This window comes from Pinus tabuliformis, chromosome Q (assembly GCF_031772625.1).
Source record: "Pinus tabuliformis cultivar Carrire ecotype Pingquan chromosome Q, CPIR1, whole genome shotgun sequence".
Taxonomy (NCBI): domain Eukaryota; kingdom Viridiplantae; phylum Streptophyta; class Pinopsida; order Pinales; family Pinaceae; genus Pinus; species Pinus tabuliformis.
The window spans coordinates 382,732,182-382,757,296 of NC_142296.1; the positions used below are offsets into that span (position 1 = coordinate 382,732,182).

The 25,115-nt window shown below is 37.4% G+C and overlaps 2 pseudogenes; both read left to right on the forward strand.

The window, feature by feature from the left end:
- Positions 1-1,182: 1,182 nt before the first annotated feature.
- Positions 1,183-20,179, forward strand: LOC149219783 (pentatricopeptide repeat-containing protein At2g03880, mitochondrial pseudogene; annotated as a pseudogene).
- Positions 7,551-8,734, forward strand: LOC149219784 (uncharacterized; annotated as a pseudogene).
- Positions 20,180-25,115: the final 4,936 nt, after the last annotated feature.

Below are 25,115 nucleotides of genomic sequence, written 5' to 3' on the forward strand. Positions count from 1 at the left end.
CCTTTAAATAGGCTATATTCCTCTCTCATACCATGGGTTAATACCAAGGGTTCTCATACCTTGGGTTGATACCATGGGTGGATACCATGAAGTTATTTTTATTTTAACGTTTTTTTTAACGAGTAAAAATATTCACGTTATTAATTTTTTTTTTATTGAAATTTAATTTAAATTAAAAAAATTATGTAATTTGACCTAGTCAAAATATTTATAGGAGAAGACATTACATCTATTTATTACTCAGTTGGAGAGTGCCTCTCAGCACAAAAATGCACCTATCTGTATAATAAATAATACTTAAATTTATATATATTATTTCCAATAGTCATTTTCTCTATAGGCTTGGGGTCAGTAGACATTGTTCACCCCAACCAATAGGAATCTTCCATTTTCTTTATCCTCGAAGCAACCAAAATTTGATACATGTTAAATACATCTGGGAAAGAACCACTGTCGACGAGTGGAATTGGTACGACGATTGAAATTTACCTTCAGAACTAGATGAGGAGGAAAGAGAATAGGAGAAAATACATGGACACTTTCCCTCAATTCTAGAAGCTTTGAGGATTCTTGAGCTACTTCTAGAGAATTCAAGTAACCTTTCTCTGAATTTTTGACAAACATCACATAACTTAAAATCCATAGTGAGGGATTGAAAGATCAGTTGTGTTGTTAGGGTTCACGGAGGCATGGAGTCTGAGGCCGGAGGAATGAGTATCGAAAGAAGAGGGGTGCATTTTGCAACTTTGCATTTTGCTTGTGTGGTTGAAGCAGTTGAGAGTTTTTGAAGTGGAGTCAATATGGATGGGGATAGTCTACAAAGAGGGACCCACTGAATCCATAGCAGAGTCGTTAGTGATCAAACATATTACTGTGACGCGCCCTACATGAGGGATTTTCGTCACTCCCTGTTGGATGATGCTTGCAAGAACCACAAGTGGCTTGGGAATTTTTCTCGTGATTTCCCAAATGTGTCAGTTTGCAACAATTGTGGAATTCCCAGGCATATTGTCATGGAGTGCACCATGAAGTCATTGTACTAGAATCATAGGGAATATTTTCATGTTACGATTCAATGTTCTAATGATCCCATTTGTGCAACGTCTCCACAACATTTCCATTGTTCGCGTGGAGTTCATGATCCCATTTGTGCAATGTCTCCACAACATTTCCATTGTTCCCATGGAGCTGATGATCCCATTTGTGAAACGTCTCCATTGGTCAATGTTCACTCTTAGTAGTGTGTTGAGAGTGTGCTCGAGTTTAGCAGCTCTGGATCAAGGCTTACAGTTTCATGCCTGTTATCACTCCTCCGCATCTCCAAGGCTGAGGAAGAGTCCAACTAAGGTAACCACAGACCAATCTTTTGACTTGGTAGCTAGCCCTACCAAGATGGAGAGGGCTCTCTCCAAAGGATCACAGCCAAGAGGGCTGGATAGATTAGGGTTTTAGGCTAGATGTAAAGTGCAGAGGGTTGTTTGATTTGATTTTGGTTGGGTAGTCACAAGGATGAGTGAATTAGGTTAGAGAATGAACTAGGCCAGGGCAAAGTGAATCTGAATTGCAGACATCTGATGGGGCAAGGTAGGCAAGGTACTTTAAACTTCGTATTATAGTTATGAGATGGTTTAGACTAGTGAGATGCTAAAAATATCATGAGGGTCATGAATTATTTTTAAACTAAAGAAATGAAACAATCTATGATGATTTCCCAAAACAGAGCATACAAAGATGAATTTTGCTTATCACACCTTGAAAATCAACATAATTAGAGTGAAATGGATCATGAAAATAACAAAACATTCACACATATGAAACTGAAGAAGAAACAAGATCAAAATACCATGCCACAGGAATCCCACCAAAATAGCTGCAACTTCATCCAATATATTCCATGCCAAAGTCTGAAAGCTATTACAACATCCAAGAGAGTCCAACCTGTAAAATGACTAAGAAAATACATAATATATGCCTCAAACCAACTCATCCTAGCCTCAGGGGTCGAATCCATAGGAGGATCAATTGCAAGAAAAACCGAACTGATAACTAGAGTATAGGGTGGTCAAAGTGACTCATCCCTAACTTAAGCAAATTGATTCATTACAAGTCATGTAGACCATTTAACTAATGTATTTACCCTAGATAACAGTAAGAAACATAATAATTACATCATCCTTATCAATTACATCAGTAAAACATCAATTTCCCATAGGTGAAAATTAATTTGGAGAGAAACAGTGAAAATTGGAGAAGACTGTCAAACGCGCCCTCTCTTTGTCAAACGCACCCTTTAAGTGTCAAACGCGCCCTCAAAGTTCAGGCCTACTTTTGGGTGCCTTCCCGGCGTCCAACTTTGCTTCAAGATAGCTCATTGGAAATCCCTTCAAGTCTACTTTCCATATATGTCTTCAGTTTTCAATTTGGAGCTCATTTTACCTATCAAAAAACCAATCTCCCAAGGCTAGTAAACGCGCAGCACCCAAGCCAGAAATGAGGCAGAAAGTTGGTTTTTTGGTGGTTTTTAACTTTTTTGGTTGACTTGTTTGTCTCCAAATGCTTAGAAAATGCATAGGGTCCATGTTCTCATCACTCTGAAATCAAATATGCTGACCTTTTGCTCATCAGATGCCCCAAAAAGGAGAGCAGCACCCTAGGTGTTACGCGTTTGACCTTTTGACTGTGCTAAAAATGCCTCAAAAAACACAGTAATTCACAAGTTCCAAAATTTTCTTCAAAACTTGTCAAAATTGGTGGGATGACATCTGATCATGTGTTGGAGGCATGGAGTGATGCCTTGGCAAGAATTTCTAGCCTTCTTTTCTCCTCTTGCTTGGTCAAGGCTTCAATCTTTGCATGGGCTCTTTTGAGCTTGGCTCTTGCAATTTTGTTTCTCATGGCATAGTACTTTGCCATCCTTCTCTGCATATCACTATCCCTTTTGTCATTGTCTAAGAGACTCTTAAGATGGGTGTTCACCCTCTCGAGCCAATGTTCTCGTTTCTCATTTACCATTTTGGAAAATTGCTCATTTAGGGTGAGCTCATTGGCTAGTTCTGCCTCCCTTTGCTTTTCTAGCTCCAAAGCTCTCTTTAGGCCTCTAGTCCTTGGCCTTCTTCTTGGCACCTATTCATCAAGTTGTTCACCATATTGTCCATATGCCTCATCAAGTAAGGCCTTAGCCTTTTCAGCCTCTCTCTTTGCTTTGATGAGCTGAATCTCCATGAGCTCATTTTTTACCTCAAATTGCTTGTTCTCCTGCTCATAGTATGAAATAATGTATTTGGCCCTTTGCAAGTTGACCTGGAGCCCTCCTATGAGTGCATTATTCTCCTTGATGACAATGGTTGTGTTCTCACTGTCATCATGCTCATTTGGGTCAACTAACTGAAAATCATGCTCTGTCTCATGGAGGTCCTCCTCCTGCTGCTGAATCTCTGCCTCTGTCACCTTTTCCTTACCCTTCTATACCTGCTTTGTCGATGAAGAATGCAAGGCCCCTCCCACAATCTGTGGGGAAAACACTTTCCTGTGCCCTCTCTGATAGGTATGTGTCAAGGTACCTAAACTAGCCCCTTTAGGCTTGCTGCTTTCACCATGCTCAATGTGTTCTTGCTCATTGCCTTCATCTCTGCCAGGTGAATGAATAGTCTCATGAGATGGTGATGATGAAGGTGATGGTGTGGATGACTCATTAGATGAAGATGGATGATGTACGGGCTGAGGTGGAGGGATGAGGTGATGAAGGTACTTCTTGGCCATGTTGAATAGGTGGAACTGTGAAAATCTCATTGGATATGAAAGTGCCCCATGCAATGTTAAGCTGATCAAGGTGGTGTAGGACTATGATCTTGATGAGGGAGTGGTGAAATATACTTTGCATTTGATGATCATAATCTTTCCTTTGGGCAATGAATGACATCTTGTCAATGTCCCGGTAAAGATAGTAGGGCATATTGAGCATTTTGACTCTTGTGAAATGCATGAGTCTCTGAATATGATAGGAATAGAGCCTAGAAAACCTACCCTCACATGTGAAGTACTTCATGATGATTTTCATCATGGGAACATATCTGTCTAGGAAGTATGAGAAAGGAAAAATCCTCTTTCTCTCATTCTTGTACCTTGGTTTAAGATATGGCTCATATAAAAAATGATCCAATTCTCCTTGTTTAAACCATTTTTCCCCAACATTTGGGATCTCAGGGGCCTCTGATATGATAGCAAGAGATATAGTGAAGGTGACACCAGCAAGGGTTACCTGGTTGTCATGGAGGTTGGTGATGAATAATCTGGTCAACACAGGATGATGCTGGATCCTTTCCACTTTCTCACAAAACTCAAAACAACCCATATGTTTAAAGCTTGTCACAATGATGGGAGATGCCATGAGTTCTCTGGTATTGGTTGGCTCATGTCTAATGATTCTCCCTCCTTTCTTAGATAGCCTCCTCTCCTATCTTTCTTCCTCACTCTGACTTTTGTTCTCTTCTTCTACCATGAGTTATTGGAGTCAAACCCTAGGGAGATGATGAAATGGAATATAGGTGTATAGAGTATGGAATGATGTGAGGAAATTGGGGAGATGGAAATGGGGATGTGTGATATGAGGGAGGTGACAGGGGGTAATTTTGAAGTGTAGGAATGGTAGTGGGATGCTATAAAATGAGATTTAGGAGTGGAATTATGTTATTAGGGTTTTGAACATAGTATGACTCCAAAAAAAATGAAACACCATATAAATTAATTGTGAAGGAGAGGAATAATGTAATTCTAACCTACTTGCTTGTTGGAGCACCTTGGTGGCAAATTTTGATGCTTGGAGCAATGTAGTGCATTTTGTGCAATTTCTAGATGTTCTCGGGCAAAGGCGTAGAAAAATGGTCAAATTCGCCCTCTCCTTACAGGCACGCAACGCCCTTAGAAAATACACTGAGTTTTATGGCAAATGTGCAACACCAGTTCTGAATGCGCCCTCCAGTTTCTAAACGCACCCTCTGGCCCTATTTTGCCCAATTTCGCCTGAAATTCGAAAATTCTCTTTTGCTGAGGAGGATTTGAGAGTGTAGGAGTGCAAATGAATGTTGAATTGATGTCTTTGAGGGCTTTTATACTTGAATGGGTTTTTATTTATGCTTTGAAAACCCATTTTCTAATGTTTCATGTCACTTTTCAAATTTTCACACTAATGCTCTTTGACTTTCTAACTTTTTCCTTTGACAGGTGGATGATGCTTTGGCAATCTTCATTTTGACATTTGTTTGGATGCTATTGGTAATGGAATTGAGTAGATAGCTAAAATGGTGACTTATTACATATAATAGACATAAAATTACATAAATGAAATAAAAATTATTACATCTCTTTTGAAATAAAATTTACAAGCTAGAATAGATTCCTTACTTGAAATCAAATTTGGAAGTTCAGTAACCATGGTTACATACTTGTAAACCCTTATTTAACTAAAAAAGCATATTATCGGTTTCACTCTCATACTTTGCTGACCTTATGCAGTGAAATGGTGATTTATGGGACCTTCGGAAATTGAAACCTAGCTGACCTAATGGAACCTTGAATGACTAAACTTCAGGTGGACTTGACTGACATAAAACATGATGAAATGAGCCTTTGTAGTCAATGGATGCTCAGCAGGACACATGAAGGTGGGCCAGCAAATACAAATTTTTGAGAGGGGAGTATGATTTTTTATTTCGGGCTACCATTAGTGAGTAAATTTTTGCATAACGACCTAGTGGAATGACAAGAATTTTAGAATGGGACCCTAATATGGTATGAAAAGAGGATTTTTGATCACTGATGGCAGTATGCAAATACTGACACAAACAATGCCTACATTGTTAAAATTGGATTCAAGGTAGACATGTTTGTGGGTACTTCTCTTGCATATATGTATGCCAAAAGTGACTACATGGAAGGATTTTGCAAGGTATTTGACCAAATGTGCGAGCCGAATGTAGTCACTTGGACTGCTATGATTGCAAGATATACTCAAAATGGGCAACCAAAGAAGGCAATGAAGGTTTACAGTAGAATTCTTGAGTTGGGAAATGTGGAAAATTCATTAATGTTGGTTATATTTCTAAGATCATGTGGCAGCCTAGGAAATATTGGATTTGGATAACAAATTCATGGGAATATTTGTAATGCCCCACTTAAATCTTATCATGCAAATTTTATTAATGTTTACATTACCTAAAAATTTGAGAAATATTGGTGAATACCTTCATTTTGGAAACCATAAATTTATTTACTAATATAAAATTCATTATTTCTATTTTATTAAAATTCCCAATTTGCCTTCTAAAATTGAATCTTAGGTAGGATATGGTCTCCTTCCATTATATTAAATTATATATATATATATATATATATTCATCTCACATTCCCAAATGTACTCTCACATTTACTTAGGAGAAGATGTGGTCCTATCCATTTAATTACATCTCACATTCCCAAATGTACTTTCACATTTACTAGGGAAAAGACATGGTCCTCTCCATTTAATTACATCTCACATTCCCAAATGTACTCTCACATTTACTAGGGAGAAGACATGGTCCTCTCCATTTAATTACATCTCACATTCCCAAATGTACTCTCACATTTACTTGGGAGAAGACATGGTCCTCTCCATTTAATTACCAATATATATATTCATCTCACATTCCCAAATGTACTCTCAGATTTACTTGGGAGAAGACATGGTCCTCTCCCATTAATTTCTCAATTTTATATTCATATCACATTTCCAAATGTACTCCCAGATTTACTTGGGAGAAGAGAAGTCAACTGTAAGGATGGAGGAGAAGTTAATGACATTAATGAGAGGTGGTTGAGATGGAGAAGAGAGGGAGGGTATAAAAGGGAAGGAGGAAGGGAGAAAAGGGATGTGGGGGTCTTGCTTTGATTTTGGGGTTGGCTGTGATTTTGGAGACCTAAGGAACCTGTGGAGGTTTCTTGGGTTTGTTGAGAGGAGGGAAATATTTTTCATCTTGGTCTGGATTATTCATCTTGGACACACACTACATTTGGTTGGACTTGGGCTCGGAGGGCTAGGGAACCTGTGGAGGTTTCCTGGGCTAGGAATTATTTCCTAGTTGGCTGGGAGGTAAATCCAGTTGGGTTAGTCAAGAGGAGCATTTAGCAGGAGCAGCAGCTCAAAGGCATCTCCACCAGCCACCGGTACATGTATTCCTCTATAGATTACTCATGTAAATTTATTGAAATGAAATGTTCACTATAAGTTATAGGGATTAGAATGTAAATGATAAAATTTTCATTGTTTAAAAGTCTTGTAAGAAAGAAAATTATTGCTTCTTATTGCATTTAAATTCCAGAGAATAGATCTGTTAGAAGACCCTAGGATAGGGCCTTACACATGGTATCAGAGCATGGTTCAAAATCTGGACCCAAAACCCACTAAACCCAAAATTCCACTATAAAGAGCTTGTAATCCTCATAAGGACTTGTAACCCTAATATATACATATAACAATTTGTTCTTAGATGGAAAATGATACCCTCTTTATAGCCATGGAAAGCAATAAAACTGAAGTAAAGACATGTTAAAATATCGTTGGCAAGATATGAACAGATCTGTTAGGAGGTTTTGAGTATTGGACTGAGTTGATGCTCGAATTGATATACTCAGTGTATATATATCAAGGCACCACTGCTATAAGAAGTTGAGAGGGATTTGCCTGATTTTGGGTATTGCAAAGAAGCATTGAATTCCATTCTTCCTTTTCATATAAGAATGTGCTCTACCCTATAAAAAAAAAACAAATAAAAAAACTACAGTCAATTTCCTTAAAGATATTTTTCTCCTTATCCTGCTTAACTAGGCTGATCCCATTCTGGAAGTGGTCAAAGACTACTTCTATCTCTTTGTCCAAATGGAAGTCCTTCTTGTTGAAGATTGTTAAATTGCTTATGGCTACATTAAGAACAGATAGTAGCATATCTTCTTGTTCTGTCCGCTCAAAACTACCCAGACCTTCAAAGTCCAGCATGACAGTGAAAGAGAGAAAATTATAGTGTGAAGCCATCGCTCTGAAACTGGGGGATACAGTGTCAGGCTTTGTTGCAGACTCGAGCATGGGCCCTATTAAAATCTATGAATATATTGATAACAGCTGGCAATTCTATTCTCCCATCCGAGCGATTTTACACCGGTATGCACGACGGAGCTGGGGGCGGTTGGGAAACTAATGCCCGAGTTCGAGAAGCGCGGCATCAAAGTCCTGGCATTGAGATGTGACGAAGCAGAACACCATAGGGCTTGGATTGAATACATTGAGGGCTTCAGTGAAGGGAAGGCCATGGTAACTTACCCCATCGTGGCCGACCCCGAGAGAGAGGTGGCTGTGAAATATGGAATGCTAGATCCCAACGAGAAGGACAAGGCCAGAATGCCCGTAACTGCAAGGGTCGTTTTCATGATCGGCCCCGACAAGAGGCTGAAGTTGTCCATTCTTTACCCCGCCACCACCGGTCGCAACTTCTCCAAGATTCTTAGAGTCATTGATTTTTTGTTGCTCACCGCCAATTACAGCATTGCCACGCCTGTGGACTGGAAGCACGGGGAGGATTGCATGGTTCTTCCCTCTATCCCAAACCATACTACCAATGAATTGTTCCCCAAGGGCTTACGCGTGGTTCCACTCCCCTCAGGCAAGGAATACATCCGCCTCACCCCCCAGCCCGATATACCTTAGACATGTAAACTCCTCTCTACTCTTTGATTTCTTTGTGTCTTTTCTTTTTCTAAGATTGTTTGTTAGGGTTTTGTGCCTCTGCGTGCATAACAAGTATCTTTGGAACTATTAGTTGCTATTTTTCATTGCCAGTGGTAAGTGTTGTATGTTAGTTGGATATCAACCTTGGCTTGTTGTATCTGTTGGCCATCCATCACAGGAGGGGAGGGGTGGATGAGCTAAATAATGAGATTAGAGATGTAGATTTCTTCTCTTGGGTGCTTTAAATGGTGATGTTGTAGTATATTTTGAAGTAAGTGGTTTGGATTTGGCTCTTCCACCTTCCTTTGTCGCATCCGTCCAAGTTTACAGTTGAGTTATCAGGGTTTTCTTGGTCTTCAACTTTTGAAAAAATGTTGGGCATCCCTCTTCTACCTTTTGCTTCTTTGGTTTGTCTATGTTTATAGAATTGAAAATAGTTTACAGCTGGGGCATTATGGATTCCTTAGTCAAAAAATGTTGGATATACTGACAGAAAATATGGTATATTATAAAAAAAAGGAGACGAATCCACTTAAAGGATAAATAAAAGCTTCAAGATGGCTTTTAACTCTGCATACACCAGACATCTAATTTGACAAAAAGACGTTTTTCTATATAAGAAAAAAAAACACCATTCATTGAAATCTTTTCAGAATGAAGCTTCCAGAAAAACTTGCAAAGCATCCACTGGATTGCAATGCCAAGCCCTTGTGTAATGGAGTTAACATCATTTATCTAAGCCGTTTTAAAAAGTTCTCGCTGTAAAGAAGATGATGTGAAACACTCTTAACACTGAAACTCCAATGACATTCTCTACTTCTAGTGAGGCTTACGACAAGGATATTCCCTGTGAAAAGTCATTCACAACTGAAGGATTGTGGGTATCATCACCTAAATCATGAGGCATATGTTGTTCCTTTGATGCCTTTTCTAATTGCTCATATGGAGATGAAATAGATGTTGTCTGAACTTTGGACAACATCTCTGTCTTAGAAACTGCCCAAACATCAGATGGCCGGCCTTCCCCAACTACAGATTGTTGGGGCACAAATGCAGCCATCTGACTGTGTTTGAGATTTTCATCCGATTGCATCTACTGTGATAAATTTGTTCCTCTTGGAACTTGCTGATTCCTCAAGAGTAAGAGACTGTCCACAGTCAGCAACACCTGGCCACTCCAGATAAGGCCTTGAAAAGGCTTCCGACAAATTAGAAGAATCTCTTGCTGTAATGGCATCTGCATTGCTTCATTGAAGTTCTGGGTTGCAGACGTTACTGCAGGCTGAAATGACCAATTCGGATCAAAGGCTGGTTTGTTTGAAACCTCCGAGCCCATTCTATCAGCTCTGTTGCTAGGGGTCCTCAGATACAATCCCTACTGCTCTGTTGTTGGTACTAGTTCATTTTGTTGTTTCTGTTGTTTCTGTTGTATCTTTGGGCTTTCATGTTTAACCTTTTCCACATTGTTCACTATTCTATTTTTCATTTTATTCACATTAGCTAAGAGAAGGTTGCTCCAAAGGGATTATACCAGGTTCTAAATTTACAAAAAGTATAAAGTATCGGTAAAAGTTGTGACCATGTAAATACATGGCATAATGACACTAAGAAAAAATTGTTCTACTGCCAAATAGGACCCTCCTATACAACCTTTTCTTTCCAAGAAAAAAAGTTGTATATTCAATATTTCAAAGAGAAATCAAAATATGTGTATCGTTGTGCCTTGGCACTCCAGAAGATAAAATCACTCTATTGCTTCATCAAGCAAAATCTGAACCTATCTACTGACACAAAAATTGTTGTTAATAGTCTTACTTCTGTATCTTAGCAACAAATACCATTCATAAGAAAAACACATTAGTAAAAACACCACGGTCCACAACAGTCCACTGTTATTACAGTCTTTCTCAAATCTCTTGGCTTAATAGCCAAATTAAAAACAGCTTAACAACAAATGACACATAATCCTTTCTAAGAAAAAAGGGCAGTACAGGCTTCTTTCATTCTACTCCTTCTCAATAGAGTGGCATGACTTCAGGGAGAGGGCAACTATCATTTTTTTTAATAGCACCATCATTTTTTTTAATAGCACCATCAGGCGTTCATCCATTTCCAATGCTTCTTTTGAAAGCATATCCAGATTTCTCATTGGGCTCTCTAAGTACGTGTTGAAACTTGAAAGGAAACCTCTTCAAACATATTCCCTGGATCTTTAGTTTTTTTCCATGAACAGGATAGATGTAAATTCTCAAATTTGGTGATGCCCTTTGCCCAATCTAATATCAGCTTTGAACCTCTCAAAATTTGCATATTAGTTATACCCCTGTCTGGTGTTGTTTTAACAGCAACCACAAAGCACATAACTCTAATTTGTTTTTTTTTAGTATTGACCAAAAACTATTTTGTGAGTGATGAAATGGTTCTGATTAAAAAAAAATAGGATGCCACCAGATCCACATCAACCAGGTGTGCCATGGCTCACTTCGTCAAAAATATTGTCCTTATGGATTTCTTTATATTCCAAGTATATGGACATTTTATTGGTGAGACATATTTGGACATAGATAGATGGTTCACAAGTATGCTATATAAATTAATTTGTTGGGATGTGGGGCATAGTGTAAAAGTTTAAAAGAGATTAGAATATGGGATAATTGTATTTCCAAGCATCCTTCATATGTATTAAGATCTTAATTATATTCATTGCTTTTAAAAGATATTTGCTAAATTTGGTATTAAATTCATAGATGTAGGTTAATTTTAAAGTGGCTAGTAATTTCCTTTCACAATGGAAAAGTGGATAGAATGATTCATTCTCATCATAAAATTTTGTTGGAATATTCTTTTTACCATAAATAGGATGTAGTTCTTTCAACTACATAGGATGGTGTCACCTAGCTTATTTTGATTAATGTTTCTTCTCTTGCCATCATTATTATTAGAACTTCAGCACATTTCATAAGCCTCCTAAATAATTCTAGTTGAGACAATAAAACGTTGGTTGGCAGTTAGTTTCAACCATGTGCAGTTTTCAAGTTATATAGAGGCCTTCTTCAAAACATGAGAACTCACAATTTGGGTTCTCTATGTTTATGTCGAGCTTCAATCACTAGAAGATTTTATTTTATGTTGGTATGTTCTTTTAGTTGTTGACTTCTTGTGATCACATCCATATATTAATTTTTATTGGGACAAGGTGAACACACAAGTATACTACACATTATCTCAGCAAATGACCAAGAATGGCACAAAAGAGTTGTTGATTTGCAATGCATTTTGAGGCATTGGATAGCGATGTCTCTTGGTCAAGATGAATATCTGATCTTGGAACGTGATGTGAAAGAGTGTCTTCTCTATAAAAAAAAATAATAATAATAATAAAAAAATAATTTAGTGATTTGGTGGTGAATCAGAAGCAAGATGAACTTTGCCTTCAACAAGTTGAAGTTGTTCGGTTTTGATTTCCATACAAGGAAGGCTTCATGTTGGAAGGGGACAATCTAGATTCCTAATATCACTTGAAATTTCCCTTTGGGATTTTGTTCTCAAGGGGATCAAAGAACACTTTAGTAAAATGTCAATCTCACCACACACAGCCCATCTCACTTTGGGATAGTGTTTTTTTTGTCCTCTATGTCATCCTTTGTGATCTCAAGAATAATATAATCAACTAACCCAAATTCTGATCGTTCTTGTATTCAACAAGTTTGGTGTGAGGAACATTCTTTAACCAAATCGTGACCCTGCTTTTAGGCCAAAAAATGTGTGATCTGTAACCTTCAGGAAGAGGAAGAAGGCATCTCGGTAAGTCCACTTTGGTAGGACAATGCCTCTCTTTGTGTTCCATATGCCTACGAGATCGTAGCCGTTTTATAGCCTTGGCATTGTCGAGGCATGGGATGAAGTCAACAGCTCCATTCCATTGACAAAGCACCCAGTTTAATCCTGGATCATCATGTCTTCTAAAAACAATTGACTTATTCCCTTGCTTCCTTACATCTTCTGCAGCCATTTGATTTGCATCTTGCTTTCGTGTGCTATCCACTATCACTTGCTCTGCATTTGGCTTCTGTGTACCCTCAACTGTAACTTGGTTTGCTTCTCTCTCTATCTCAGCAGGCCTCTTATCATTGGATGTGGAATTGTTTTTATTTTGGGCTACCACTTGCCTGTTTTGCCACAAATTTGGTCTCGCGTCCTCTTTTTGAACTTTTGGAATTTGGAAGGATAACCTGACATGCTAAACGCTAAGAGAAAAAAAAAATGCACATAAATCCTGCAACCAGTAGAAATAAGAATGACAATTGTTTCTCTTATAGATATTTCCCCAAGGCCATTTTGTATAGGCTCCCTATAAGAACGATGTGCCTAGTTCAGCAACACTCGCATCATGATCAGAATTTATAGCACATCTGCATAGCTCTCTCTCCCTCAACAGATTTATGTTGTACAGGACTAAATTCTCTGGGCAAACACTCTGTTGTAGGCAAGAAGTCGAGGCTATTGTGGGAAAAGGAGCCTTGAGATCTGGGATTTCATTAAAGAAAGAAGCACAACTTCATTATCAAAAAGATCATTGAATACCACTCGTGAGAGGCGTACAGGCAGCAATATTTTGATGTGATAATCGAATGACGATCATTTATGAAGTGCTTGGAGTTTTCACGCAGCGTATATTCTGCTCTCCAGTGTGCATGAGCCCACACAAAGATTTGTGTTCAGGATGTCGCCCCTAGAAGTTCCTGGTATCTTACGGGACAGTTGTACAGGGTGCCAATTACTGGGAACAATCTCTCATACAACCAAACAGAATTGATATGGAGAAATCTAGTTATGGGAACGATGAAATATTCAGGTCCGTGAGGCCACCCTTGAAGCTTCAAAAGGACCAAAAAAAACACTGACATTGTCTCTTTTATGTTCAGAGATTCATCATCCTACGCTCACATGTTAGCACTAGCAGATGCAGATTTCGGTGAGAAACTGAGTTTAGGGAATTCAAAGACAAACCTTGCACAACATCGAGCAGAACGGATTCAATCACAAGATGAACCCAGTTTATTCGGCTACATATATGATTTCTTAAAGGCTTATTTCACTTACAATCTTGTTTGTGTGAATAATTTTCCTTTTCAGTTTGGCCAAAACCTTTTATATATATATATATATATATATATATATATAAACCAAGACTATAACCTGTTGTCATATATTGATATAGCACATAGATTGAAGGACAGTTTTACAAGTTACCACAACATCACAACCCAAATGACCTTTTAATGATTTGTTTACTAGTTAACTGAATGAAAAGATATTGTTCACAAATTAATGCTTAATTCCTCATGTTCAAATTTCAGTGCCCCCATCAGTGTGCCTTCTTAGTATATATCTCCAGGCCCTTCAACTCAATTACCCTTGCCCCTCTTTTCCATTTGAAACAGGGTTTTAAAACCCAACCACTGCTAATTTTGCAGACTGGGTTTTCAGTTTCCTCTTTAGGTTCTGTTAGTGGTTTCTTCGATTCCCTATTCGTTGTTAAAAGCTAGTATATAACTTTCTTTTCCATCCTCATATTACATATGGACAAGTGCCACTGTAGTGGAAATGTTGCTACCGTCCATGAATTTGAAATTGCCTATGATAAGTGGCTATATACATGGTATGTAGTTTAACTGTTTTATGTTTTTTGGTTAAAATTATTTGAAATTAGGGAAGGATGTGCTGGAACCACAGGTTTGAGCAGTAAATTTTATACAATCTAAGCAGTGAATTTTATACAATCTGAGCGTCTAGTGATGTTTTTAGGGTGCTGAATCTATAAATGCATGCAAAATAACAAAAAAATCAAGATCGGACCATATATATATATATATATTCCGAAATTTAGACAAAACATTCCAAAACATAAAATAGTTAAAGAACCCCAAATATAACAACTATGATTTCCATTCCAACTTAGACAGCTATTATAGATCCTTCTTTATTGAAACTTCAAGAAGGTATACCAAAGATGGAAGATAGTAAGCAGAAAGTAATTTGCAAAGAAAAATGTTGTTGAAGAAATAAGCAGTCATGCAAGGTGTTCGAATTGCTATTGCCAATTCTTACTTCTTATTATTTTTTTTAGAGCATGATTGGATGCTATCTATTTTTGAACTCAAAAGATCAGCCAAACGATCCTTTGAGGGTTAGGCACATGTGCATAATATAGGAGCATTGACATATATGACTGATTTATAATTAATGCTAAGCAACGTGACAGTGAATGGCCTCCCAGGGTAGTGACCTGAAGTTGTCACGAACATTTGTCCGGCAACTCTTCGCAAAGGGGTGCTGCCAATGAATGTGTTTAAATGTCTCCAATCTCATACATTATGGACATTTGTCATCCATTAGACCAGTCTTATCGATCAGGACTATGGCAGTATTTAAATAATATATTAAATCCTAATAGGCATAGGATCCTATATAGACTCAATATAATGATATTATGCCTTTCAAGTATAACAAATCACAATTCATGCTCGTATCATTACAAGACATGATACGATATTTTACTTTTAGAAAATAAAACAACACATATCTTGTAATGGCTTCTTCATGTGTTCATTCCGAATTAACAATGGTGTGCAGGCAATATGTCAAAGAGTGGGACTTTTATATTCACTGAGGTATTAAAGAAATTATATGCATGAAACTTATACTAGCGCCTTCTAGTGGAATTGATAGTGCACTAATCCGTTGCTTGCCAATATTTTGGTTTTGGTACCACCTTATAGCATATCCGGGTTCAAATGCTATTTTCCATGGTGGACAGTTGAATCTGTTTCAACTCTAATTGTTATCGAGGGGTTTCACAAGGTTGTCACATGAGCATCTGTGATGCCCATTTTGACTTAGATAGCTACCCATACTAAGGCTCTATTTTGCAGTTCCATGTTATTATTTATGAACATTATGTAATATTGATGCATTTGGTTGGACACGTGAAACTACTAATAGATTTGATATTGATGAAGGAAATGGTTGATGTATGGCCTAAATGTATGACTCACTTAGTGGTGAATTATCTAGTGCGTGACTTATCAGAATTATTTTGTTTCATATATGGCTCCAGAGGATATGATTTGTTTAAATGAATAACTTAGTGAAATTATGATGAACTACAAGATTGACGCGTGGATACTAGACTTAATAACATGATGATTATATATCTTGTTGTTATATAAATGCATGAATGAGAGCTAACCCACAGGGGGAAAGAACTATATGATAGCCAATATCTACTCTTCCATTGAGGGAAAGTCGAGACATCTCATGAGGAAGGTATAATGTACATTGTTCTATTACATTTGGTGTCTACTTGATATGCACTCATATGACATGAGTAAAATGCAAATGACAGGTGGCAAGATGACCTGACTAGATTATTCGATGACAAGTCCAACCAGCTCTATAGTGTGGTTAGTATTAGGGCGTCGACCCTAGTTGTAAGGGGGGGTGGAGGCATTTCCCACCATGTATCCTCTGAAACTTGGAATTGTGGGAGGGTAGTGGTGGACACACTCCCCTAGACATGTGATGACAATTGCCAGTTGCCTGCTGGGGAAGTTAGGTCGATATAGTCGACGCTTCCACCATGTCAGTTTTATCAGTGGTTAGTATGGCCGTTGCCACTGATAAAGCAACAGAGGATGGATAGGGTGGGAACGGAAGTAGGTCAGGATGGATAGGAGGATATAGATCAGTTGGAGACTCTTGATGGGAAGTAATGTCATTTTCTGACTTATCAAATTTTACTGCTATAACTCTCTGGTTTGCTATGCTTTCGAACTCCTTGTATCTTTTCATTCTAACTTTGGGACGAAGTTTTTTGAAGGAGGGGTGTATGTAATGCCCCACTTAAATCTTATCATGCAAATTTTATTAATGTTTACATTACCTGAAAATATTGAGAAATATTGGTGAATACCTTCATTTTGGAAACTATAAATTTATTTACTAATATAAAATTCATTATTTCTATTTTATTCAAATTCCCAACTTGCCTTCTAAAATTGAATCTTAGGTAGGATATGGTCTCCTTCCATTATATCAAATATATATATATATATATATATATATATATATATATATATATATATATATTCATCTCACATTCCCAAATGTACTCTCACATTTACTTAGGAGAAGACATGGTCCTCTCCATTTAATTACATCTCACATTCCAAATGTACTCTCACATTTACTAGGGAGAAGACATGGTCCTCTCCATTTAATTACATCTCACATTCCCAAATGTACTCTCACATTTACTAGGGAGAAGACATGGTCCTCTCCATTTAATTACATCTCACATTCCCAAATGTACTCTCACATTTACTTGGGAGAAGACATGGTCCTCTCCATTTAATTATCAATATATATATTCATCTCACATTCCCAAATGTACTCTCAGATTTACTTGGGAGAAGACATGGTCCTCTCCCATTAATTTCCCAATTTTATATTCATATCACATTTCCAAATGTACTTCCAGATTTACTTGGGAGAAGAGAAGTCAACTGTAAAGATGGAAGAGAAGTTATTGACATTAATGAGAGGTGGTTGAGATGTAGAAGAGAGGGAGGGTATAAAAGGGAAGGAGGAAGGGAGAAAAGGGATGTGGGGGTCTTGCTTTGATTTTGGGGTTGGCTGTGATTTTAGGATTGTTGTGATTTTGGAGACCTAAGGAACCTGTGGAGGTTTCTTGGGTTTGTTGAGAGGAGGGAAATATTGTTCATCTTGGTCTGGATTATTCATCTTGGACACACACTACATCTGGTTGGACTTGGGCTCGGAGGGCTAGGGAACCTGTGGAGGTTTCCTAGGCTAGGAATTATTTCCTAGTTGGCTGAGAGGTAAATCTAGTTGGGTTAGTCAAGAGGAGCGTTCAGTAGGAGCAGCAGCTCAAAGGCATCTCCACCAGCCACCGGTACAGGTATTCCTCTATAGATTACTCATGTAAATTTATTGAAATAAAATGTTCACTATAAGTTATAGGGATTAGAATGTAAATGGTAAAATTTTCATTGTTTAAAAGTCTTGTAAGAAAGTAAATTATTGCCTCTTATTGCATTTAAATTCCAGAGAAATAGATCTGTTAGAAGATCCTAGGATAGGGCCTCACAATATTGTAAAAATTGGTATATTCTCATATGTCACTATGGGTAATTCTCTTGTTGACATGTATCTCAAGTTTGGGTGTATAGAGTCAGCCTTCAGAGTGTTCAATAAAATGCTTGAAAGGCATATAGATTCTTGGAATTCAGTGATAGTCGGATGTGTACAGAGTGGGAATAGTGATGAGGTTGTACAGTTGTTTCATAAAATGCAATTGGAAGGGTTCAAACTAGACCAGTTCACTTTTTCAAGTTTTCTCAGGGCATGCACTGGTCTAGTAGCTCTTAAATTGAGCACAACAATTCATTGCAAAATCACCAAGTTTGGCTTTGAGTCTGACGTCTTTGTACGAAGTGCACTTGTTGACATGTATTGTAAATGTGGAATGTTGCACCATTGTCGCCAAATGTTTGATGAAATTCCTATACAAATTGTAGTGTCATGGAGTGCAATGATTATTGGATATGCCCAACATGAACATGGAAAGGAGGCTTTGAAAATCTCTTGTGAAATGTTCAAGGCAGGAATGGGTGCAAAATATTATACCTTCATAAGTATACTTTTGCCTATTCCAACCTCACAACCCTTAAACATGGAAATATGGTTCATGCTTATATTGTCAGGACTGGATTTGGCATAAGTCTCTTTGTGTAGAGTGGCCTTGTTGAAATGTATGGAAAATGTAATAGTATAGTTGATGCATTTCACGTGTTTAACATAATGTTTGCTAGAGATGTTGTTTTATGGAATGAAATAATAGCGGGATGCATGTTGAATTTTCATGGCAAGGAGAACCTAACATTATTTGTTCAGATGTGGTTTATGGGTATGAGTCAAATGAGTGCACTTTACCTAGTGTTCTCAGGGCATGTGTTAGCCTAGCAAATGTAGGACAAGGTGAATGCATCCACAGTTACATAATCAAAACTGGCTATGAGTCCAATATCTGGGTTGCAACATCTCTTCTTGATATGTATACAAAGTTTGCAAGCATCAAGTCTGCTTGTAAGGTTTTTAATAAAATGCCTGAATGCAACTTGATTTCATGGACTGCCATGATTATAGGATATACCCAAAATGGGTATTGGGAAGAGGCATTGAAAAACTTTGGCCAAATGCTACAGGCAGGCTTGAAGCCAGATCAATTTACTGTTGCCAGCGTCATTGGTGCTTGTGCCAACCTAGCAGTCCTAGAAATTGGAAAGCAGGTCATTCTTTTGCTATCCAAAGTGGGATTGACTCACATATCTCTGTTGGAAATGCCATTGTTGACATGTATGCAAAGTGTGGAAGTTTGGGAGATGCACAAAAAGTATTTGCCGAAAAATGTGAATGTGATGTTGCCTCGTGGAACATAATGATTTCTAGATATGCACATCATGGATATGGCCAGGAGGCTCTCCAACTCTTCGACCAAATGCAACAAGTAGGTATGAAGCCAAATAATATCACTTTTGTTTCTGTTATGTCAGCTTGTAGTAGCATTGGATTAGTGGATGAAGGGCGTAGGTTGTTCAATTCCATTGATCGAGATTATGGCATTACATTAACAATGGAGCATTGTGTGTGTATGGTTGACCTTCTTGGTCGTGCTGGGAAATTGAATGAGGCTGAAGATTTAATAAATAAAATGTTGTTTGAACCAAATGCTTTGGTATGGCGGACCTTGTTGTTTTCCATGGAAATGTGGATTTAGGGAAACGAGCAGCAAAACATATTCTCAAGTTGGAACCACAAGATTCTCTAGCATATGTGCTTTTGTCAAATATATATGCTGCAACTGGAAGGTGGGATTGTCTTACAAATGTGAGGAAAAAGCTGAAAGATAGAGGACTGAAAAAGGAACCAAGAGTCAGTTGGATTGAGGTCAAAGGTAGGGTGCATAGTTTCACTGTCAGAGACAGAAGGCATCCACAAATAAAAGTGATCTATGAGAAGCTGGAGGAATTAACCAAGCTGATGAAGGAGGAAGGGTATGTGCCCGATACAAACTTTTTTCTGCATGATGTAGAGGATGAGTAGAAAGAACAATTTTTATCCTATCATAGTGAGAAACTAGCGATTATGTTTGGGGTTATTAGTATTCCTGGGAGAATTCCTATTCAAATCATGAAGAATCTTCATGTTTGTGGTGATTGTCATATTGCTTCCAAACTCATTTATAAAATTGCATGGTGATAAGTTATTGTGAGGGACGCCAGATAGAATCATCATTTCAAGGATGGGATGTGTTCTTGTGGATATTTTTGGTGGTACTAAAACAAGAGACAATTATATGTATGTGATTCCCTCTTATAAGGAAAACTGATTGATTCCTAGTCCGTAGCCTCTTGCATCGACATTGTATACTCTAAGCATTGGAAGACGATCAACACTAAATTAACAGTTGATCCTTGACCTTGCTAGAATTAGGATCAAAGCCCAATTAGTGTCTCTAAGAAGACACGGGTAGTATAAAATTATATTGGGTTGGTAGTTCCAACCTTACTATTGGCAAGCACTATTGTGATTTAGTTTCGTGCCCTTCAATGTTGTCTTTGATTTCTAGTATCTTGTTACCTGGAGATGGAGTACACAATTACCATTGCAGAACATGATTTGTTGTATGTAGATACAATATCAGGGAAGGTATTTAGGTTTTGCAAGATTGGATACCTGCTTGAAGAAAGATCATAAAATGGTGCTGATGGGATCCAGGCAAGGGATTGGATGTTAGGTGAAGGCCTTCACACCCTTATAAGATCACCAGGCTAGTCTAAGAATTTGTCCACCAAAAAGTTCTCGTAAAAGATGACCACTTTTACCGTGTACAAAATATGCATTGATATCTAGACCATTTCAGTGGTTGGAATGAGTGATGAATGCCAGTTTAAAGGTAACTAGAAATCTCCACCTCATTATTTGATTATTAGATATTATTTGGAAAAAAATTCGGAAGCATTATTGCCTCTAATAAAGGTGTTGGAGAATTGAAATTCAGCGACATAAACTTCACTTGTAAAAGATTTTCTTTATTACTCTTATGTAATTAATTCATATAATATCAATTTTCAGGATATATTGTAATAGACCCAAATTTCCACTTTGTAATTTTTGGCTTTAACATATTCATGGATTCAACAATTTATGGAGGGTACTAATTTTTGCTCTGAAACTTTTGCAAAATGTGCAAAAGTATTTGTTAGAGAGAAAAAAAATAGGTTTTTGTTTTGGCCAAGATAAATCCCCTACTTTCTTGAATCATGAATGAAAGATTATAAATCTTGGGGAGACTGTTTCTTATTTGGGCAGGTCCTTCGGTAAATAGTTTTTTCAGTTGTTAATTATTGGAGATGTAAGACAATAAATTGGAAACAAAATTCAAATGTATATTAAATATTGATCTCAAAGAATGATGTACATAATGTACATATAAATACATCAAAAAATTGTTGATTCAATTTCCAAGTCTTCTTGGACTCTAATAACCACTCACCATAACACAATCCCAATCCTGAGGATTAGGTGTCTAACATTCCCCCCTTAATCTGAAGGGATGTATCTAAGTCCAAGAATGAGAGCTCAAAATGAAAAAATGCATTTTAGCCAAGAGCTGAATGTATCTCAGAAATGGTTTTTAAAGGATGACCACAAACCAAGTATGTTAGTTTTTAAGAGAAAACCAAAAATGATGCCCACGTCTAAAACCTTCATAGAAGTTCTCAGATCAATACAAATTTTCAAATTTGGAACCATTAATGTAGTTCCTGGAACAATTCCGAATATGAAAGTGCTCATTCACAAACAACTCATTCAGTAAAAACTGAAGTCTCTTTGGCTACAACTCTGGCTCTAACTGGGATAGGTTGTGGCTCAGTCTCACTTGTGGATCTATGACTCAGACTCGCTTGACAAATCTTCAAACCTATAGTAGACCATCAACAATTCCCCCCTTGTCAGATATAGGGTGATAAGATGAAGTACTTTTCATCACTGCAAGACTAGTAAACACTCTCAAACATATCCTATGGTATGAATTGTAAATCTTCTTGGTTGTTTTTGACTAATCCCAAGAAGCAATCCATCCAAAATTTAGTTTCTGTCTTGTAGTAGTCTTCTTTCTGGAACATTTGTTTAAATGGTGATTGTGATTTCCATAATGCTCACATGGGTGAAGATCAAAACATTGATCTTTCACATGTCCAACTCTATTACATTGTTTACATTGATCAATTTGTTATGGAACAACACCATCCAGAAATTTAACACTACAAAATTTATAGGTTTAGAAAAATCAAGAATATGAAAAAGATACATTCAGGACATCCTCATTATATCTCAAACCAGTTCTATGCTTGTTTTGTGTAATTTTTTCCCATTGTCTTATAAAGTTTTTGGGAATGATAGGTTGCACATCTGTATGCAAATGACTCTTGCACACCCTTGCTTGAACATTACTTTCTGTTGTATCCAAATTTTCTCCTGAAGTTGCTTCATTACTCTTCCATTGCTATTTGAAATTAGGATCATCTGGTTGTAGTTGAGACTCAATCTGGAGAAATTCAACTGTCTCCAATGCATCACATAAACAAACTCTAATATCAACCAGACTTACTTTGTTGATATTTACAGTTTCATCAACAGTGGAACTAATGAGATTGTTTAAGATTTCTATTACATTTTTAATTTGAGCCACTTTAGTCAATCTCAAGTGTCGGTTTACAACATAATTTGACAAGTAACAATGGTCTTCAAGTACACAAAGCCAGTGATACTAAAAAGACAATGACACTACTTGCTTCCTCCTAAACCACTTCTCATAGACTTTCACCAAAAATATGCCACCAAATAAAATATTTTACTTTTAAAAAATGCTTCAAAACATGATTATGCCAACCCTGTGAGTTACTCCGACGCACTTTTACCTTGGCTGCTTTTAACTTTGGAAAATAAAATTTGTTGAATATAATTTTCCAAAGCAATTGCTTCTTGGCATGACAAACAATTATTACTACCTTAAATACACTTGTCAAAAGTCTTGTGATCTCGAAGACAGAATATTAAATGTTGCACATAAATGAAAACTGCTAGCAATTGTTAAATAATCCTTCATCAACCCTTTAGAATACATCTTTGCAAGTTTACTACATCGGGAACCAAAGTTATGTTCTCAAACAATGTAACAAAAGAATATTTACTTTGGACAATTTTACCTAGTGCAACCTTTTCTCCTCCACAAATCTTATTTCTTCCGCGTTGTTCTTCAAACCATAAGTGCAAAAAACAGCAGCCAAGTACCCAGAATCAGAGCCAATATGGATGTAGAAGTAGAAACAAGAGATGAGGCATGAATCAGAGATGAAATATTTGGACTTAGAAGGAGAAGATGATGCCACCTTCAAATCCTTTAAACTTTTTTCTGTGGTGGTAATTTTCCATGCAAATCCAAGCAGTACCTCTGAAACTTCGACTTCTTTCTCTGAAAATGCTGGAGACGAATGCCAATTCCTGTGGGCTCGTTATCCAAGTCGGAGAAAGAAAAGATGAGGTAGGTGGGAAGGGCTAACCCATTATGTGGTCTCATACACATCTTCTTCCTCATCAACACGCTTTGCTGCTTCTTCTTATTGCGGCTCCATGAAGAATATGAAGTCGATTAATGCAAGATAGGGTTTTTCTTCCTCGACAAACAGTGCAGCGCTCTCCATACTTCCTTTTGTACCTTGCCTTCTCCTCGGTTTATCTATTTGAAAGTTCTTTGGGAACATTGATCATGCTTCCTCCATCCACGCTGAAACTAACGTATCAATTTAAAGCTATGAAAAAAGATTTAGTATGCGTACGGTCATAAAGTGGAAACTCCAAAGATTAGATAGAACACAGAGGCTTGATGGTAGACAAGCAACAATTAAACAAATCATAAAAAATAATCTGGTCGTGTCACATCTAGTTTCCTTCTTTTTTCAGAGAGAAAATCAGGATAGTTATATTAAGATAATATAGAAATCAAAATACATACAATATATCTGTGTAAGAGCAGCACGACAATACATCTAGTTCTCCTTCAGTAACGCGACTAGTTACAAAAATAGCGTATGCAATTTCATGGCGAGGAGAGCTTTAATTATTTACGGAGACAAATTGATAAATTAAATATGGAAATTGATTTTCAAGCCTCTCTGTGATTGCGCTCTTCTTCAATATGAACCTTATCGGACAATGCCCAATCATGCACGCAAGGGTATTCTCAACAACTTTGACACTATGGGGTTTTCTGGGCGTCTTCCAGTCATTTCCTTCAAACAGTGCTACATTCACCATATCGGACCACAGTCTAGTAGAGTTTGTAGGTCAAACCACGCCAAAATCCTAAGGCGATTTCTGGCGTAATCCTCATGGCACAACACAACTTTTCCAGAACTTTGCTACCCTTCATTTAGCACAAAAAGCACAACACACAATTCTAAATACGAGTGTCTGAATGATGATCTTTGTTCGGATAGGATTCATGCGGACCTCCTCACTCGATTTCATTTAACTCAAAAAAGAAACGAGTCTTGCAGTTAGATGCATCCGACAAGCAACATTCTTGGTTTCACCAAGCATTTCACCACTGCAACAACCATCAAGGAGCATTCATGAAGGCCACAAATCAAGGAGCATTCATGAAGGCCACAAAACTAGTGGCTCTAGGGAAGGTCACAAAACTTGTGAACTAAGGTATTTGACAAGGTAGATAAGCCTCCTGTAAGACAATAAATTGGAAACCAAATTGTATATTAAATATTGATATCAAAGAATAAGGTACATAATGTATATATAAATACATCAAAAAAAACTATTGATTCAGTTTCCGGATCTTTTTGGACTCTAATAACCACTTATCATAACACAAACCTAATCCTAAGGATTAGCTGTCTAACAGAAGATGAATAATAGCCAAGTTTTAAAAACAAAAATTCAAACTTGGATTAACCTTGACCTATTGCCTTACAAGAAGATTGCAATTATTGATAAATTTCTAGCAGCAGAGGACATTTGTTTCTTTATCCTTTTTCCTTCTCAAATAACCTATAAATGGCTCCAAAAGGTACTCCAAAGCTTTTATTGGGCAAGCAAGGTGGGTGAAAAGGATTGATATGGTGTCTTTGAATTTTTGGTAATTACACTTTACCCTAGTGATCAAAGGGGCACATTAGGAAACACGAGATTTCCA